The 17,962-nt window shown below is 41.8% G+C and overlaps 1 long non-coding RNA gene across 3 annotated transcripts; it reads right to left on the bottom strand.

The window, feature by feature from the left end:
* Positions 1–9,077: 9,077 nt before the first annotated feature.
* On the bottom strand, positions 9,078–17,960 carry LOC135413617 (uncharacterized). 3 transcript variants are annotated; one of them, XR_010430310.1, is made up of 2 exons: positions 17,854–17,960; positions 9,078–10,372 (listed from the first exon to the last, which is right to left on the bottom strand). It is a non-coding gene; the product is annotated as an uncharacterized LOC135413617 (long non-coding RNA). The 3 variants fall into 3 exon arrangements; XR_010430311.1 differs by lacking the exon at positions 17,854–17,960 and adding an exon at positions 14,520–17,839; XR_010430312.1 differs by lacking the exon at positions 17,854–17,960 and adding an exon at positions 17,125–17,839.
* Positions 17,961–17,962: the final 2 nt, after the last annotated feature.

The following is a 17,962-nucleotide window of genomic DNA, read 5'->3' as shown; positions in this document are numbered from 1 at the left end:
TAGTGCAGTCAGATAAAATGAGTAGAGGATATATAAATATATAGATATGTGTATGTATGTATGTATGCATAGATGTATGTGTGTTTGTTTGTTTGCAATTGCCTTTTGGGAAGACAATATTCCCACTGAGCCAGAATTTGCTCTCCCAGGTCCTGTCTACCCAAAGCTGTTGGTGCTCTCCATGCACTCCTGGGTTGCATGTGGGAACTGGACACACACAATGGAATGATCACAAAATCATAGAGCCATAGAATGGTTTGGGTTGGAAGGGACCTTAAAGATCATCTGGTTCCAACCCCCTGCCATGGACAGGGACACCTTCCACCATCCCAGGTCGCTCAGAGCTCCATCCAACCTGGCCTTGGACACTTCCAGGGATGGTTGGATTCTTCATGTTGTCGTAGCCTAATTATTTAAGGAAAAAAGGTAATGGCAGATCATCAGATGTGTCTCCAGTGCTTCTGAACTGAAGTGTGTGACATGTGCTGAAGACTCCAAACTTCCCAGCTCTATGGGAATGTCCAGCTCAATGGCAGAAATGCTGGTGGGGAGCAATGGTCTCAAATTTCTGGCCAATTTTCAACTAAGACCTGCAGTGTCCTTTCCTGATATCACACAGAGGACATCGAGTTTCAGTATATCTGTAGGATATAATATAAAGTAACCAGACTAATTATTCCTGGCTGTATTATAGGATGAAGTGATCTGGTCCTTTTGTTTTCAAATTCTATTCTCCTCTCCCCCCTCTAATCCTGCAGCACTTTGCAGGTTTGGGACTATAATCAGCAATTCCATGTGAAAACTTATCACCCGATTAAACACTGTTGGTTCCAGCTGATAGGAAGAATTGCCTAAAAATAAGGAATCAATTTTGAGCCAAGTGTTGTGCTTTTAAAATCACTACTTAAAAGGGATAGGGTAATGTAATTAGTCAGGGATGTAATGAGAAACATTTTGATGGTGGCTTGAGTGAATGACATTTCTTGCTTAGCTGTGCATTTTGGAAATGTTATAACCTGATTCAAGTTCTCAAAGTAACTTTTGTCTTGAACTTTATACATGGTAGAAGTAGAAAAAACAGTTGGTAATTGGGTGATGCCCTTCTGATGCTCCCTAAAATGCCTCTGCTACAACATTGCTCCTGTATTGTGGCCTTTATTCAGACTGAAAGGAATTTCAAGAAACACAGTTTCATGTCAGATTAAGCAAAGACTAATCAGACTTTTGATCTTGAAGATATTTAAAGAAGCAGGTTTTACAGACACAGTTAGTAATACTTCGGCTAGGACTGACTTTTGGCTCATGTTCAAAGATTTGGCTGTGGGATAAATTAATCTGACAGAGAGCAAGGTCAGATTAGATATTAAGAAGAAATTCTTCCCTGTGAGGGTGGTGGGGCCCTGGCACAGGTTGCCCAGAGAAGCTGTGGCTGCCCCTGGATCCTTGGAAGTGTCCAAGGCCAGGTTGGATGGGGCTTGGAGCAACCTGAGCTAGTGGAAGGTGTCCCATGGCACAGGGTTGGAACTAGATGGTCTTGAAGGTCCCTTCCAACCCAAACCATTCTATGATTTTATGATAAGTTAAAATTCAGGATCATTGTTATTTTGTGGATGAGACTGAAAGCTTACAAAAGTAGGTGGTACTTTAGAGTTGTCTGTTCTAGTGGGGGTTCTGTTGCCAGATGTCACCAACTAATTGCTTTGGTAGAAACCTAGTAAAGAAAGATGCTTTTTGAAAATGACTTAATTAAAAAAAATAGTTAATAAACATGAACAGAGCAATATGAAATAGATAAGGATAGAAGAAGACTTCACCGAGGGTCAGCATTATGAACTGTATGAAGGAAAAATAGCTTAGGACAGAAGTTGGAACTACAGCTGTAAGAATAGGTTTGAGTTTGGCAGTGTAAAATCTCAAGCCTTTTATATGTAGGATCTGAATTTTGCATTCTTATCTTTAATTAAATGATTTTTTAAAAGAATAAAACACATTTTCTTGGTATACTTGAAAACCTTTCATTGTAGGAGAACAACTGATATTTTTAATGACTAGCTGTCCAGAAAGGTCCTTCTACACAAAAAAAGCTGTACATAATTTTGCTTCTGTGCACACAAAAGAAAAAATTGAATATTTTCAAGGCTGGATGACCTGTTTTTTTCCCCTCTGTAAAAGCTGAAGGGTTGGGCCTCTCTGTAATTTGCCAAATCAAATGTTCTTTCACAGAATCGGTGATGGATGGAATATACAGATGTTTCATCACCATTTAATATTGAGTAAACTCTCACCAGAGTGTCTCCAGATCTCCTTATCTGTTATGTAGTACCTGTTTAAAACCATGACTGAGTTTTGTGCTATACTAAATCTTTTCCGCAGAGTGACTTTAACAGGATGTCATTGATTATTTTTCTTATGGCATCTTGTTTGAACTTTTTTTTTATGTCTGGTTTTCTGGATTTTAGGGCTTTTTTTTTCATATTTAGAGGGGATGTTGGGTCTGGTGAGTTATTTCAGGGTAAGCCTAGCTTTCACTGGGGGGTAGTATCTACTAAAAAACCTTATATCTGCTCCAAATTCAGTATTTATTTGGGCTCAGCTGAGCACAGGGAAGTGTTAAACAGCTGTATTATGGCAACTGCTTGGCCCAGAGCAGTAAGTCCACAGCTCAGATGACACTGTGGTCACTGTGACAGAGGGACTGATTAACCATCAGTGCCTTGGAGGAAAGCTTTGCCTTGCACCCTGTGACTTGTTTTTCTTGCTTGTGACATGGTGCAGGCTTTTGTTTAAAATGTGCATAATTTTGTAGCTACAGGACTTACAGACTTTAATCAGCAGCGAAGATAAAACAGTCTCGCTTTTGTTCCCCTGCTAAAGCTCTTTTCATGTGGTGTCACTGGCTGCTCAGCAGCCACATTTATTCTGGGTGTCTTGTACAGCCCAGCCAGTCCACGGGAACAAGAACATTCCTCACTTTTTTATTTTTTTTTTTCCTACAGCAAACATTTTCAACACATTTTCTAACACGGGTTTATGTACCACGATTAATCCTGCGGGAACATCTGTCCTTGCTCATCCCACAGCTGTGAATGACGCCCCAAAATGTCAAAGCACAACTCCCTCACTACTCCACGGTCCTCTCACTTTGCTGATGGACCTGATTTGGCTAAAAACTCACAAATGTGAATGTGGAGGAGGAGGTCAAATTGATCCTGAACAAGATAGTCCTGACAAAATGAGGTAGGAGGATTTCTTTTCCTTTCACACGGGCAGATAAGCAGACCAGAACTAGCGAGTGCCAGATATAAATCTGGTACAAATTGATCTCTTCTTAGTTGGAATAACACGTCTTTCTCCCATCTGATGATTTGGCCCTTCATTTCTCATTGGTAACAAATAAATACATTTTAATAGAATAAAAAAACCTATTAGCTCTGAAGACAGTTTGTAATTTCCTGTGTAATACCACTTGGATAAAGTTGGGAACACTTAATTAAAACCACAAAATTTACATTTCTCATCAGAAATTAAGTGCAGTGTGCATCCTTCTTTCTGTATATATGTCTGACCCTCTGATTGTTGTTAATGTGCTACTATATTGTAAATTCTCTAAGCAAAACTGAGTCAATGGACTGTAGTTTTACTGTGCTGTTTACAGAGAAATAGTTTAGTGCTGTCCTGAGAAAAGCGACAGGAAAGAACATGACATTTACCTCCCCTGTTTGCCAACAGCCAGCTGGTCTGACAGCATATGTGTATTAGCAGGACAATTGGCATAAGCAAAGCTTTAATAGCATGTGCCATTTCTTGCAGCAAAGGGGTCAAAAACCTGGCCACAATAAAAGCTGGGGATTCTTTAAGATTTTGAGGGGAATTCATAGAAAATATAGGACAGAAATCCACAGAAAGATAAGTTTTTTAATACTATTCATAGAGGAGCTTACTGTACTTTATGCATAATTGAATAGTGGGGTCCTTTAACATGAGCTTTCCCAGAAAAGCTGCAATACCTTGCCTATTTTAGTCTCTCATACTTAGATAATCTTGAGTTGATTTTTTTTAAGTATAGAAGAGTGTATGACTGAAGCTTTTTCTTCCCTCTATTTAAATTTCTGGTGCGAAAAATGATGTCTGTAACTCTCACCAGTTGAGGGTTTTATCTGGGAAAGGGTGTGTGACCTTATAGAACCATGACAAATTTGGAAATAGAAGAGTTGGTAAAGAATTTGGCTGCCTTATGTATTTACCTGATGGTAGGACCCAGTTCCTAATAGAGGGATATTGTTATACCCAAACTATTTTGGTTCCTAAGAAGCTGCAAGTCACACCTCCCCACGCTGCACAAAGCAGGATCTCCTTGATTGCAGCACTGGCTACTTGCAGCCTGAACTGGGTTTGTGTGGCAAGGTTTTGGTAGCAGGGGGGGCTACAGGAGTGGTTTCTGTGAGAAGCTGCTGGAAGCTTCCCCCACATCCATGGAGCCAATTCCAGACGGCTCCAGGATGGACCCACTGCTGGACAAGGCAGAGCCCATCAGAGATGGTGGTGGCACCGCTGGGACAATGTGTGTAAGAAGAGGAGAAAACAAGGCAACAGCAACTGCAGCTGGGGAAAGGAGTGAGAATGTGTGAGAGGAGCAGCCCTGCAGACCCCAGGGGGGAGCAGCAGGAGGGGCAGGAGGTGCTCCAGGAGTGGGAGCTGAGGTTCCCCTGCAGCCCAAGGGGCAGCCCATGGTGAGGCAGCCGTGCCCCTGCACCCAGGAAGGCCCAGGGGGAACAGAGATCCACCTGCAGCCCATGAAGGACCCCACACCAGGGCAGGGAGATGCCCAAAGGAGGCTGTGACCCCATGGGAAGCCCATGCTGGAGCAGGATCCTGGCAGGAGCTGTGGCTCCATGGAGAGAGGAGCCCACACTGGAGCAGGTTTGCTGGGCAGGATTTGTGACCCCAGGGGGACCCACACTGGAGCAGTTCCTGAGGAACTGCAGCCCGTGAGAAGGACCCGTGCTGCAGAACTTCATGGAGGACTGCCTGGCAAGTGATCTCACCCTGTCTTTATCTTGACCCTTTCGTGACCTTTTCTCTCCCCTAGAATGTGATGGAGTGGCTTTGTGGGCACCCAGTGCCCAGCCAGGGCACCTGAGGAACCTGAGATCATGAACACATCCGAGCACAGGGCAGGGAGGACAAAAAGCAGCAGTTGGTCTCATTTGCCTTGGTAAGCCCAGTAAAGGGGCAGAGCCAACCTGCTGTTTAGGAGCCTGGGAAGATCTACATTGGAGGCTGGTCTGTCTGAGGGATTTCAAACCCACAGTTCCCACTCCAAGGAGTGGTAATTAGGAACTTAATTTTATAGCATTTGCTGGAGCCTTCTTATTCACTGAGCAGACTGCAGGAGGTGAGGGCAGGCAGTCCTCAGACCTGCTGTTTGGCAGTAAAGAACTTGGAAACCGTTTATTGCCTGAGACTGTAATCTGCTGGTCTGCAAACCTCTTTTCCTTTAGCATTGCAAGATGGCATTTCTAATTTCCGTTTCACTGACACTAAAATGGTTCTAGGATGAAACGTAAAGCCACAGAAAGCTCAGAGGGCACATATGAGCCAGCATGAGGGAGGTCTGTGTATGAGCCAGAGGCAGCACCTCCTCTCCTGTGCTGCAGTCCCATGTCTAAGCACACAGAATTTTCCAAGTCTGTGTCATTACGGTCATTTACTTCAGTAATTTGGATTGACTCATTAAAATGCTTCCTCCTCATCTTTACAGATGAACCATGTTTAATGGCTGTATTACATAAGGTGCACCTACCAGGGCTGCTCTGAACTCACATGAAGGGCAGTTTGGTTCTGTTCTACCACATTTATCTGAGCATCTAAGTCTCATTTTGAAGATGCCAAATCTTCTTTCAATTACTATTCTGGTCACTTTTTGAGTTTCATTATAATTTATAATGATACAGTTTTCAGAGGGAATCTGGAGATAAAACACAGAAGAGATTAGGCAATTTTTCAAGAGATAACCACTGCCACCTCATAGAGAAAAAAAAAAAAAGATTGTTATAAAATAAAAGTCCTCAGTGCATTGGAATGTCTTGGAATACCTAAACGTTTGCCTACTAAGAACACACTCCTGAAACTTAGTGTTTGGAAAGAACATTACAAAAAACTCTGAGAAGGAGAGGTGAGATACACAATAGGGCAGTATTAAAGCTTATTTGCTCAGTATCTTACCTTTACAATTTCAATCTATATCCAGTGTCCATGCAGCTATAACTCATCAAATTACATTGCAATTTACAACTTTATAATTCCCTACGACTAATAAAAGGTACAACAATTAAGGTCTTAACCGAACAAAGAGAGGATCTTGTAACTACCTTTGCTCATTCCTTCCCTTTTCACCACTATCAGCATTAGATGCTTCCTTATATCACATTCAGATCATGTTGCTCCTTAGTTCTTACACAGACTTGTGTTGTGGGAAGTAACCTGGAGCCTCCCTCCTGGCATCAGAGGCTCCTGTTGCTCTCGTAATGGGAAAGAGGGAGTTTCATCAGTGCACATCATCCCCATCCCCATCATCATCACTGCACTTTTGCAGCACTGAAGACAAAGAGTTCAAGATACTTTGTCATTAATATATGTTAGGCCACAGCCTGTGGCTGCTGCTCCAGGTTTAGACATGTCAAAATCAAAGGATATCACGACGTGCAGGATTTGGAGCCTTTGCTGCGTCAGCTCCTTCTGCACACTTGGGATTTTCCTTTTAGGAGGGACCCACGTTGTAAAAGCAGCCTACGTAAGCCCTGGCCCACTTTTGGGAAAGGGATGTTATTACACACTACCTTAAAAGGCTTTTAAGATATTTTTGGCCATTCAATATGTAATGAAAATATATATTCAATACTTTAAGGCAGCGTACTTAATATTCTAAATGGGTCAAGGCACCACACCCACACTGACTTCTAAATAATGGCTCATTTTATCTGCTTGCTTGCATGTCTTTCTTTAATCTTTGGTAAGATCTTTAAAGCCTTTACAGAGTCAAATAAATTACAGATTTGAACTACTCTGACAGCTTTTTACTGTTAGGTAAATTCACAAATTATCAGTAACACACAGTTTGAGCACCTTCCATGGGATTGCCTGTACTGGTCATTGACTTTCAGAAAATCAGATGCTGAATGGTAACCTTTCTTTTTTTTTCACTCCTTTCCACATCATCTTGAACAACTTTGTTTTGTCACTTGCTCTTAAAATGAGTATATTTCTATGTACTCCCTCAAACATGTTCATACCTAGTGTAGAATTACAGATATTCTTAGTACTCACATCCTTTTTACTGCTCCATAAATTAACACTTGTTGAGCCTTGAAACAAGTTGTGTTTTACTTGCTGACTCCCAGTTTTACATGGTTTTTCCATGTCTAGAACCTGACTGCACGATGGCTCTGAGTGACAGCAGAAAGCTTTGGATATATATGTTCACAAAATCAATTTGTCTCTCTACTCCCAGTACTTGCTGACACACAGAGCAAAGATACATAATAAAAAAGCATCTGATACATGTTTTTCTGTTCACAGCACAAAGTAGTGCAATAAAAGACACACCTAAATGAGTGCTCCAACAAGTATTTTGTCCTCGAGCCAAATATCCTTTAAGAGAGTCAGAACCCTCAGATAAAACACTTGTTTTCTCATCAGCTTTATATAAATAACCAATTCCCCGGGAGCACTTTCCATTTTACTCCCTATTACTCCAAACTCTCGCAAACCATACGCATTTATAACATGATAACAGGACAAAAACATTGCAGCATTAAAATAAAAGTATAAAATTGATGTATCTTCCTCCTTCAAGTCAACTGCAAGAGTTGTATCAATGTCAGCGTGTGTGTGGGAGGAAAGAGTGAAGTTTGCTAAAGCTTGAATATAAAAAAACCCCAAACCCCAGGAGTTTTTATAAAACTCCATTATTAGAATCACTTTTCATAGGACTCTGTAACACCTCATACACAATTATACTGACCATAATTTCTCTTCCATTCCCAACTGCTTTAAGTCTCTGAGACAGCTCCATGGTTTGGGGGAGAAAAGACCAAGAGAAAAGTCTGTGTTTTATCCCTTTGAGCACAAAGCCTTTCACCAGGTGCTGAAAAAATGCTGGTAGCACTGGCTCCTGCAGTTCCTCATCTCATTGATCTTAAATCAGCTCTTTTCCACAGGCTTTTTCAGAATATTTCACCCTCTGCCTTGTCTCCCATTCTTTTTTTGGTATGGTCTCTGGTCGTCTTGTTCCTTGCTTTGGGATATTCGCTTTGCCTGTTTTCTTAGCAACTTCAGATCACCAGAAATAAACTGCCATTAATCAAGTGATTTCTAATTTCTTGACAGAATCCAAGCATGTATTGCTGCCATGTTGTAGTTCTTGGATCACATTTTGAGAGACCACGGCACAAACCAACCCAGGTGTCAGCCAGTCTGAGGAGATACAATCAGCTGATAATCCATGATTAAACCCATGATTAACTTGTGTGTGTAAGACACATCTGGCTTAATTTAAGGGAGTAATATATGTGAATTTTAATTCAAGAAATTACTTTTATTGCAATTCAGCAACTTTATTGCCATACAGGAGTGAATTCCACCTTTGGGAACTCCTTCTCCAACTTACAGTTCTTGTGTTCTCACGTCAAAAAAATCCAAAACCTAAAAGCACCCAGTTCTTTCAGCACCTCTGGAGGCAAAGACTCAACTATCAGTTTGGTAAATACTATCCCCTATAAAATGACACCTTTATTTACTTGCACTACTGCCCAACACTTACAGTGGCCCACCTGCACCAATATTAAATGAGTTCCTTATGTGAGATTTCATCGATGAAGTCTGGATGATAAATTTGTGCAATTTTTACATCTTTACCTTGGAGAGTTCACCTGTTTCTTATTTACAGAAGACTAGATACAATTCCCTGTATCCACTTAGATTTCACTTAGTATTTTGCTACTGAAACAAAACTCAGGGCTGGTAACACTTTCTGGCAATGGCTCCTACATATTGACTGCAGAAACCACTCAAAAAGCTTTAACCAATGCAAATGTCCTTTATTTTTCAGTCACTTATTACAAAGAGCAGTAAAGAAAGTCAATTCAAGTAACAATACAGTATCTAATGATATTACTTACTTATAAAACTAAAGCTATGTCTTCATGGGTTTATGCATTTGAAATTCACCTTCATCTTGACTTTGTCAAGTAATGAAAATTAGGGCATTGAGAAAAGGAAAAAAATTATTTTGACAGAAATGGTTTCATTTTGACATTTGTAATACAAAACAAACCCAAAAGAGGAAGATTTGTAGGAACTGCCATAGCAACCTGTTTTGATTTAAATTGTCAAAATTCTGTTATGGAAATTACTCGTGTTTTGTAAAATATTTTATATAGTTTGCATGAAGAAATCATGAAGTGGAATGGATCCTCATACCCTGGCAGAGAAATTCCCAAATTAGGATATTGCTAGTTGTTTTCCCCCCACAACACATAATTGCAAGTCCTAGGAGCACTCTAGTTTGCTGGAGGTTCCTTCAATATTTCTGAGCAGGTTCATTAATTTAATGAAAAAGCATTTTCTCTTTTCTTTCTTTTTTTTAAAGGACAGTTCATTCAACCATCACTCAAATACGAAGAGTGATTTAAAAATGTAAATATTCTTGCAGTGTCATCCCCACTCGAGGTGTGTTTTTTTTGGTAACTGTTTGCCTGCATAACCCTGTGATTATCCACACTGGTCAGGACAAACAGACAAACACAGAAAGGAATTCTTTAGATCATGCTTTAATTTACAATGAGAAATGAGGTCAGGGCAAAGGGGTGTGAAATACTCCATGCTTATTGCTTGTGATTTATTAATTTATTCTGAATAAAAAACTCCTAAATTTTATGTTGCTGTATTGTACTGTAGACGATAAAAGACTTCTTAGTTTAAGTACATGACCTTTAGCAGAAAAAAAGGTCTGACTTTCCTAAAAAAGTTAATTAACAAGAAAAGCTCTGTAAATTAGGTCAAAAGGTCCACTAAGATGCAAGAAAATTTCAGCGTACTGCTCACCACCAGTAGTAGCTCCTGTCATCAGATGTCTGTTCTTGATTTTTCTACTCTTTTTTACTTACAGATGCTGCTCCTTTAGAAATATCAGCTTTCTATAATTTTCATGACTCATCAAGGCCTGAAGGAAAAGACCAGAATCGTCCTCAGTCTTTTCATTTGTGACGCAGATTATCAAGAACTTCATTAACTTTCTTCAGGCCATGTTTTAGTTTAAAGTCTTTTGTGCATTTTTAGAGATGTTAATGGAAAGATGCATCGTCTTGAGCTTCTGTCAATAGAAAAAAAGAAAAAGGAATTAGGAATTTTACACGCTTCAAAACATGGGAAATAATCCCTGTAAACATTGTGAGTAACCCAAATCTTGATTCTGTCTCACCACTGCTTTGTGCTCACAAAGCAGAAAATACATTTGATTGAATTTCATTTTCATGAAAAGATGTTTAGCAAATAATATATCACAACCATCTGCTTTAACCCTTAATTAAGCACAGAGAATCATTAATGTAGTACAAACCAGACATTATTAACAAAAAGAAAAGTTTATGAAAACAAGTTTCTTTTTCTACAGACAATTACGTCTAAGCCACCAAGATGATCTCTCTCTCTCTCTCTCTCTACATATATATATATATATCAGATATAAATATTCTCTCTCTCTCTCTACATATATATATATCAGATATAAATATGTCATGTTTTGTCTACTAGAAGTCTCATAAAGGCTACAGGGATTTGTGTAATTAGGCCTGAGGAAGGATCAAAATTTAGCCCATAAATGACACTGCAGAAAAGTACTATGATCCAGGGGAGGGAGGAATCCTGCAATTTTCACATGGATGAGCAAGTACTGGACAGCTTTCCATCCTACCTCATAGGTATAGAAAGCACAACAGGATGTAATAATGGAAAAAGCAGAATAATGGAAAAAGCAGAAGGTTTGAGGGCAGTAATTTCCCTGAGGGGAAGCAAATCCATTGACTGCTTTCCTCAAGAGCAGAATACTTGATGAACTGGATGTGGAGCCATGGCAGCAAGGAAAACCCTTCTGTTCCTCAGCCTGAAGAGCCAATCTTACTTTGACTGGATTTTAATCCTTCCCCCTAAGCTTTTCTTTGGCTAGGAAAAGAAAGGGATTCTAGGGACAGTTCCTGAATACAACTTTAACTGGTTCTGCCAATGCACGAGCCAAAAATACATCCTGCAGTTCTTAATGTGCACCTTTTGCCTCCTTCCTCTACCACCTCCTGCCCCTTGTCTCACACAGCCCAGCTCCTTCCTCCTTTGGTGCCTCCCTTGTCATGTTCTCCCCCATGGACAAGACTCCCTGAGTATTTATTCTGTGTACATATGAACTACATTCTCTTACAATTTGCAACATCATTCTTTACCTCTCCTAAGTTTCCTTAATTGAGATCCTTAGCAAGAAAAATCTCTTCTGGCACTGCGTGGGTTTCCCAGTCATGGACACATTTCCTGTTGTTTTGATGCAGTGTGCAAACATAAGAAAATAGAGCTTGTTTTCCAAGGAACTAACAACATCAGCAGCACAAGACATGAAGTGTTTACAAACAACAGATGGGAAACAGCTCGAAGGTGGCGGTCAACATGGAAAGCAGCACTCCCTGCTTAAGAGCTGCTTATCTGAACAAGGGTTTTGTAGGAGAGAAGAGCTTTAAGGAGAGATATAAATAGATTTTTTTCTGATATATATACCACTAAGAATGCTTAGATATAGAGAAACTGAGGCAGCTTTAAGAAAGTCAAGTCAGTTATTCAAGGAAGCTTGAGCAAGAGCTTTTCCCGAGTCTCAATCTTTGAGGTAGAACATGTTCATTTTATAAAGGTCTGAGAGAGATTCTGTGGCATTTGAATTGAATATTCCAAAGTTTACAGCATTCTCTCAATTGACACAAAAGTTCCAAACCTTCCTTTCTCCATCCCCCCTTCAAAATATAGAGGCACAGTGAAACTACTGCACAGTGTCCTTCTTGCAATCAAAGGGTGAGAGATGACCTCCACAAACAAACCCCCTTGCCCTGCAAATTGGCGCCACAGCTGAAGTCCAAACTAAAATTTTAACAAAATTAAAACATGTTCCTATGGTTTTGAAAAGGAACCACTTAAGGAAAAGGCCTCATAATAGCCTGCTATGGTGGGCATTGATCTAGTCCAACACCAGCAAAGAGCAGGTGTCCTTTTTATGTTTCCTTTGAAATTTTAAAGTCAGCCTTCTGAAAGCAGTGAAGGAGTTGCCTCATCCTCTCCAGCATAAAAAGGTGGATAGACAGACCCCCTGTGTTTTTTTCCAAACAAAACTGCATCTGTTACTTGCCTGCCAGTCACTTCAGAGGCACGAGTCAGGGCAAGTCCCTGGATGCTCTGCCTGGCACTCTTTTGAGGCAGATAAAAGAGTGAGATGGGGTGGCAGAGGGCACAGCAGGCAGGGGACTCTGTGTCAGAACCCACCTTGCACGTGACTCCTTACACAATATCCAGTTTAAATGACCTGCAGGCTGGGAAGGCTTTGCTGTGCTGCTCATGCCAATGTCCAGCACACAAGTGTGGATTTGTAGGAGAAGCAGGAAATATTTGCTCGAGTAAATGTCCCAAAAATGACACACCTAAACCAAAATACAGGCACCCAAATGTGCCCAGGGACGGGGGATGATTTTGGTCCATCCCTGTGTCTTTATGTGCACTAAATCAAGCCCAAAAAGCAATGTCTTATTAATAGAAGGCACTGAAAGATCTTTGAGAGCTGACAATCCCCCTTCAGAATAGGTAAAGAAACAACCTATTGTTTGTTAAAGAAACAACCTATGAGTTGTCTTTAAAGATCACTGAGCCTAAAAGAAGCTTAAAGCATTCTAAGTTCCACCTGCAGCTTTCAAAACCTCTTTGAATTGCCCAAGAGACAGACCCACTTCAATTTCTCTCACTTAGATATTAGTTAACGGATTCTTTTCATTAAAAGCCCCACTAGTCTGAGTTTCCCTGTTCTCCAAAATTCTCTTTTTCAATAAAGCACAAATGTTGCACAAACAGGAACAGGAGTTCAGGATTAGGTGGTGAAGACACGAAGTCCATCCAGGCACAAAGAGGTACCGACATAATAACAGAGGAAATAAGAACTCAAAAAAGTTCATGTTCTTGAAGCAAACAATCAAAATGGTTTTTAGCAATAATCTCTCTTCAAGAAGAAGAAGGTTTTACCAGAGAAAAGATGAGTAAAAGGTGTGGAGGGTTTTTTGTGTGTACACAGACACAATGCTGAGACTTTCTTCTGGGGTAACAGGGATAATTCCTGCTCTGGTATTTTCACAAGAGCTAGATGTAAAGATTAAACCCACAATTTGTAATGCTGCAAGAAGCAGACTAACCTATTGTAAGACTGAAAACATGTCAAATATTAAGCCTTACTGAAGAAATTGGTATTGCACAGTATTTGGATGGTGGGAAAATATAAGAAAATAGAGAAAAAGAAATAAATTATGCGACATGACAAATGATATTACAGCAAAATTTCCAGTAGTTAAAGACAAAAGTGGGTGGAAAAGGAGATAAATTGATTGCTACACTAAAAGGTAAAAAAAAAAAGATAAAAAGCTAGAACTAGCATTAAGATATAATATTGTGATTATATTTATATATATATGCTTAGATTAGTTTTAGATCTGTCTCAAATGTAAATTCTTTTGATATGCTGGGAAAGATAAAAGTTCTAGATTATTATCCCCACTATCCAAAAATAACTTTGTCAGAACACATGTAACATGCAATTGTATGGGGATAACCATTATTTGATGGATATCATATACAGCCACTGTAATAACAGGTAACAGGCTATGGCTTCAGTGCTACAGATTTAAATGGGACACAGAAGAAAACAATTTTCAGTACATTGTATCACATCAAAGTACCTGCTGTCTAAGTTGTTATTATAAAAAAAGAAAAATATTCAGTAGATGATTTAGAAAGTCCAGTTCAGATCTGCCTGTGACTCAATAAACTACAGGTTAATATTTGCAAACCAAGGCTGCTGTGTGCTGAAATTTGCTATGTGATACCCTTGGACCCAGCAATCTGCCTCTACAACCACAACTCCCAGTGCTGAGTTCCTTGGGCAGAGAAGCTTAACCACTCCTTTATTTCCTTCCCTTGTTACCCCAGGGATCACCCAGCTTTGAGTTCTTCAAAGGCAGCAAAGAGCACAGCACCCAGGAACCTAAATGCTCATTCTGCCAGGTAAGTCCTGCACTGTCTCCAGAGCTCACACTCACATGGACTCTCCTGGGCATCCATGTTCTGGGTGATCACACTGTCACTACAGATCCAGGTCCTGCATTATGGTCTTTCAAGAACGACCCCACTCATCATTCCCTGACGGCCTTTTACACAGGTAAGAACTAACACACCCATGGGAGGTGACGGGGCTCAACCAGAGGGTCCATCTGGCACACGGAGGGCTGAGCTCTTCCAGGAAATTTTGTCCATGAATTTTTATGCGTCTCTCAGTGTGTGCTCTCCCCAGAACTCTGCACATCACTCTTCTGCTTCAGTCAGCAGCTCTCAGCAGCAGCTACAACGAATGCAACTTTTATCTGACGCGCTACTCCTTCGAGTAACCATGTATTGCAGAATTCAATATGGAAACCCTAAGGAGAGGAAAGGTAAAATGGCCAGCAGGGACCAGGCTCACTGATAAATGTGAAGGATACTCCTTGTGTTTTTCTGTAGGTCTTACTCTAATCATTCCTGTTTTCCATGCATCTGCTTAATAGTTGGATTCTATATCATGACAGAGAGTTCCACAGTTGACAAAAAAACTAACACAAAAAGCAGCCGTGCAATGTTTCTCTTAAGCACAATAGTCTTTTTGTCTGTCTTGCTAATTCAAGTGCCCAGTATTTCTGATGCTTTGGTGATGTCTCTTCTCTACATGTGGCTGGATGTCGGCAGTGGAAAATCTCATGGCAGCCGGAATGATTTGTTAGGAGCTGTCACTTGACCTCCCTTGGCTGGTCTGAGCTACATTCATTTACATTATGTCAGTTTTTAGTAAACAGTGGTAACAAATTCAGTTTTCTTCCTTTTCTTTGACAAAGTGATAAAAAATAAGGGTAATTTCAAAAACAGGTTAATAACCTTAAAGGAAAGAAATAAATGCCTAACCAGTGGGCAGAGCCTCCTTCAGGATCACAAAAAAAAAAAATAAGTTCATACAGCTCCTCCAGATTCTCAGATTTCTTTATGGCATTCTGGCAGATCTCTTAGCAACAGTCCAGCAATCCATGTCTTCTGTCTTAGATGAAAGTAATCTGGACTAGGTAAATAATCTCATTTGTTTCTTAAATGGACACACTTTAAGCAGAGACATACAAAGAGCTGAATGAGTCCTTAGGTTCAAATTTGCAAGAGATGTATTTGCAGCTTTGCTGCTGGTGAAGGGGAGAAATACGATTTTTCATAATCAGGCTTATTTACTATTTGTGGTCTTACACATGCACTATAGCTCATGCTCATTTTAGTCAAATGCCTGGAGAAACATTTAGCTGACATTCAATTAGCAATATAATGCACTGTGATAAAGCAGCAGGTAATTTACCATGTTCTATTTGGGAACATTCCTTGTTTCCATTAATATTCACAACAGACCAGTCAGTTCCAACAAAGGAAGGCACTGCCCCTACCTAGAAGAACCAGCAATCCAAAACATATGGAGTACAGAAATGTGGGTAAGAAACAGGTCTGTAGGTAACAGTTTCCTAACATCACAGGGCTCCCTTTAACAGGGTGGGAAAGACAATAACAGTACCTAGAAAAGGAATTTGATGCAACCTGGAAGCCTATTAAAGACACAAACTAATTATTGGTGCAAGTTTGCCTTGCACCAATAATTTTCATCTCACCATAAAAGGGAGGTCAGCCTGGCATGATCTCTGTTTACACATGATGATGTGAGGTTAAAATAAGTCAAAGTGTTTCTGTGTTCTACTGACTGTGACTTCCCACAGCTATATGGCTGTACCAAGGATGTGCCATGATGCATCTGGTCACATTTAAATTCATATTCAAATGAGTTCTTGCCTAAGAAATGTTTTTCCTTGCTTCAATCTCTCCCTTGGACTCTGCTGTCGTTCCTTGATAAAAGGAATTCAGCTCCCTTCCTCACTTATTCATTGTAAACATAAATATAGATTCTGACTATATTTTTATACAGGAAGAGAGAAGAAAAGGACTGAAAACTATTCCTCTGCTTGTGGCCTAATACGTACACTGCACTACTAACATCATTTCCAACGGGCTGAGGGGAAATAATTTTGGCAAGTTCCCTCCAAGCCTAAAACCGTCAAGAAAAGGTAAAAACGTGGGAGGACTCATCCCCCTCCCCTCCTGGTTGCCTGTGAGTTTCCGTAGAAGCCTGGGAAGCAGATGGATGCCACAAGAAGTGCAAAGGATGCCTGGAACGACAGCACGTCAGTGGGATTTGCACAATCTCAAAACAGCAAAATCCCTTCACAACTCCCACTCCACAGGGATCCTCCACCACTGGGATTTACGGGACTTCAGGCTCAGGATGGTGGCAGCTTGTTCCATCCAAAAGAAACAGCAGAAGGTGCTGCCAGCACAGCAAAAAAACTTGAGGTTGGTAAGATGAGCAATACAAGTGAAATACAAGGGGAAAAAGAAAGTGCAGAGGGGGCCAAACATGGACATTTGGTGCAGGGAGCCACAGAATCAATTAGGTTGGAAAAGGCCCCGAGATGATCAAGTCCAACCTACAACCCATCACCACTGTGTCAACCAGACCATGGCACTCAGTGCCACATTCAGTCTTTCCTGAAACACCTCCGGGAACGGTGACTCCACCACCTCCCTGGCCAGCCGATTCCAATGCCTAATCACCCTTTCACGTGAGATATTCCTCCTAACGTCCAACCTGAACCCCCGCTGGTGCAGCCTGAGACTATGTCCTCTTGTCCTGCTTCTGGTTGCCTGGGAGAAGAGGCCGACCCTCACCTGGCTCTCAGGTAGGGCTGCCCAACACCCAGGTCAGGGAGCCGTAAGCAAAGTTTTCATAGTTGAAGAGAACAGGAGAACTGAAGCTCTTGACGGCACATCCATGAAGCACCGATATTCCCCCCGCGAAGCACCTGAAGCAGCGCAAGAGACCATCGCAGGAATGATCCCACCGCATCCTCTCCCAGCTCTTTGTTCCATTCCCGGCGGCCGCAGCCGCCAGCGCTGTCCCTCGGCCACCGGGATGCGCCCGTGGAGCCTCGTTGCTGACACACAATCACGGAATGGTTTGGGTTGGAAGGGATCTTAAAGACCATTTACTTCCAACCCCCCTGCCGTGGGCAGGGACACCTTTCACTATCCCAGGTTGCTCCAAGCCCCGTCCAACCCGGCCTTGGACACCTCCAGGGATGGAGCAGCCACAGCTTCTCCGAGCAACCTGTGCCAGGGCCTCTCCACCCTCACAGGGAAGAATTTCTTCCAAATATCCAATCTAACCCTCCTCTCTTTCAATTCGGAGCCGTTCCCCTTGTCCTGTCGCCGCACGCTGTTGCAAATGGTCCCTCTCCATCTTCCCTGCGCCTCCCCGCCGCCCCTCGCTCTCCCCCCGCACATCGCGCATCGCCCCTCGCCGGGGCCGCTTCCCGCGGTCCCACAGCGCCCGTGCCCCGCCGCTCAACCCCCCCCCACCCTCCCCAGCCGCCGCAGCCCTCCCGTTTCCCTACTCACGGCCCCGGCGCCGGGATCGGGAGCGGGTCCCTCGCTCCCTCGCTCCCTCGCTGGGCGGCAGCGCCCGGCGGCGCAGGCGCGCTGCCGCCGCCTCCTCCCCCCGCGGCGG

Source organism: Pseudopipra pipra, chromosome 4, assembly GCF_036250125.1.
Source record: "Pseudopipra pipra isolate bDixPip1 chromosome 4, bDixPip1.hap1, whole genome shotgun sequence".
In the NCBI taxonomy this organism is placed as follows: domain Eukaryota; kingdom Metazoa; phylum Chordata; class Aves; order Passeriformes; family Pipridae; genus Pseudopipra; species Pseudopipra pipra.
Note: the sequence above shows the minus strand (reverse complement) of the source record. Positions and strands in the feature narration are given on the sequence as shown.